This window comes from Trachymyrmex septentrionalis, unplaced genomic scaffold (genome assembly GCF_001594115.1).
Source record: "Trachymyrmex septentrionalis isolate Tsep2-gDNA-1 unplaced genomic scaffold, Tsep1.0 scaffold331, whole genome shotgun sequence".
Lineage (NCBI taxonomy): Eukaryota > Metazoa > Arthropoda > Insecta > Hymenoptera > Formicidae > Trachymyrmex > Trachymyrmex septentrionalis.
This window is the reverse complement of record NW_017305496.1, coordinates 50,109-52,292: the sequence shown is the minus strand read 5'-3', so window position 1 is coordinate 52,292 and position 2,184 is coordinate 50,109. Positions and strand designations below refer to the sequence as shown.

General features: G+C 42.2%; 1 protein-coding gene across 8 annotated transcripts in view; it reads right to left on the bottom strand.

The window, feature by feature from the left end:
- The window catches only part of LOC108750207 (colorectal mutant cancer protein), an 81,084-nt gene that overhangs the window by 41,603 nt on the left and 37,297 nt on the right, over window positions 1-2,184 (bottom strand). The window contains exon 1 of one of the 8 annotated variants that reach the window (XM_018489515.1): window positions 1,690-1,807. The exons of 3 other annotated variants lie outside the window; for them this stretch is intronic. The gene's annotated coding sequence lies outside the window, so the exon portion shown is untranslated. 4 more of the 8 variants (XM_018489518.1, XM_018489516.1, XM_018489519.1 and 1 more) reach the window with 4 other exon arrangements.

Sequence of the window (2,184 nt, the reverse complement as noted above, 5' to 3'; positions counted from 1 at the left end):
ACTTACAACTTGGAATTAATTATGTAATGTCGATTTATATTTTATATTAACAGGCATCCGAATTGAGAAGGGTCGAAATGTATATTTTATTTGTTTTATTTGTTTTGTTGCATTCACACGAAAAATAGAGAATTTTGGTGCATCCGAATAGCTCTGGACTTTTTTACATTTGTCACTGATAGATTCTTTAGAGCCTCATTACATATATATATTTGTTTGTTGTCTATCTTGAAATATTGTGAAATTTGATTTGAGATGGAATAGGAACCGAGAATAATTGGAACTGACCGGAATTCTTCAAGATTTATTTATGGTACGTAAACGTGATACGGACTTAGCGATTTTATGACTTTATCTCCTTTGATAACTTGTAGGTGCAATCTCACTTCTGATACTAGCTAGTGAGGAGCCGGAGAAAAAATTAATACTGAGAAGCACCTGATAGAAATGTTTGATATGCTGATAATCATTCATATTGTCGATATGTGATCAACTAAAATTTTCTTTCCCATCCAAAAATTGTATTTTAGTTGGAATAATAAAATTTTTGTAATCAAAATTTCATGATCTATTCTAATCAACATTCATTCTAAAATTTTAAATTTTTTTTTTTTAGGATAATACAACAATTTTTTAATGAAAAAGTAAAATTTTTATTTGTCTCACACATATCAGCAAAATGAATATACGTACCAAACATTTCTCTCAGTGTGAAACCTTCATGTTCCATCTCTCTACACACAGAAAAAACAAGTTTACTGAAGTAATCTATGTGAAAGCAGTAAAGTATAAATCAAAATATTCAGATAGATTCAGATTCTAAAAGTAATTTTGTTGAATTATCAAAATAACTATACAGGAAATTCAAGCATAATAATGTGCAATGTTGCAAAAAGTTTCGACAACCTCTACATCATTATTTTGCTAACTTCACAAAATTATTTTCGGATCTGTATTCCGTTAAATATTTTAACACTTCAGCAAAATCGTCCCCTCCGTGTAGCGCATCAACACCGACAGCTCCGCTGCTGTCATAATTGTTTCATTCGTGTACGAGTACTTAAGAGATGGTTCCAAGGTTCTTTATCTTCCTGCAATATCCCGCGAAAAGAGCAGGCAAGAGACACGGGAGGTGTCTGCAATAAGAAAAGAAATGGTAGCTTTATGGAGGTACGATGACGAGAACGTTTCGACGGAAGAAAAAGAATCGACGGGGAGAGAGATCGTGCATGGCCTGTATCGTACGTATCTGTGAAATAAGGGAGGAAAGAATGGGGGGGGGGGGAAGAATGATAGCGCGCGTCGCTACGCCGCGGTACCGATTCGCGCCGTAATTGCTTTCGCATCGATTGTTCTTACGAGGTCAGCCCCTCGTAACATAACTACGCTACTCGGTGGTTCTCGTGGCCCAGAAATCTCGTCCTAACGCTTCCCGCGACACAAAGACCGGGAATCGTCCATCGATATATCTATACATCATAAATCGCGCGTACTTGGATCGACGTTCCGCGGCAATTAAGTCGTCCTGAGTAACGAGGATCGAGATGCCGATCTCGCGCGGGTCGCACCTCGTGAAGAGGCCTCGTGAGAGATCGGTCTCGCTTACGAGGTCTCGTCGTCTTCTGTTGTACCCCCTGAATTCGTTTTTTTTTTTTTTTTTTTTTTACCGCACCGGTTGACGACGATCACCTGTTCGCGCGGTGAACTCGACGGGCGAGCTGGCAAGAGATCGGTACGACGCGACGCGACGCGACGCGACAACGAGCGAACACCAAGACGCTCGGTGACAAACTGAACCGGACGGACGACGGACTACCGAACGACCGAACCACCGTGTTCGGCGCTCTTACACCCCGAAGGTGTTTGAGGAGGCGCCGGCCGAGGGCAACCGACCGCCACCGAGCGTTGCCGATCCGGCTCGTTGCACTGAAAGCTCCGCACTGAAGGCCTGCAGTTATCTATCCCCGCGTTCGCTCGCCGTGCGCACGATATCCACCGTGCTCGTCGCGGGTGGCACGGTAATGCAGTCGCCGCAAGTTTCGCGAAGAAGGGAAGATAAAGCCTACTGACCTGTCCGTTAACGCATTATGATTGTTCTACGATCATAGTGTGCACTTTGTTTCCCGTTTCTCTGGCTTCTTTCCTCTTTGTGATCGTTTTATCAACACTCATATTTCTCAATGC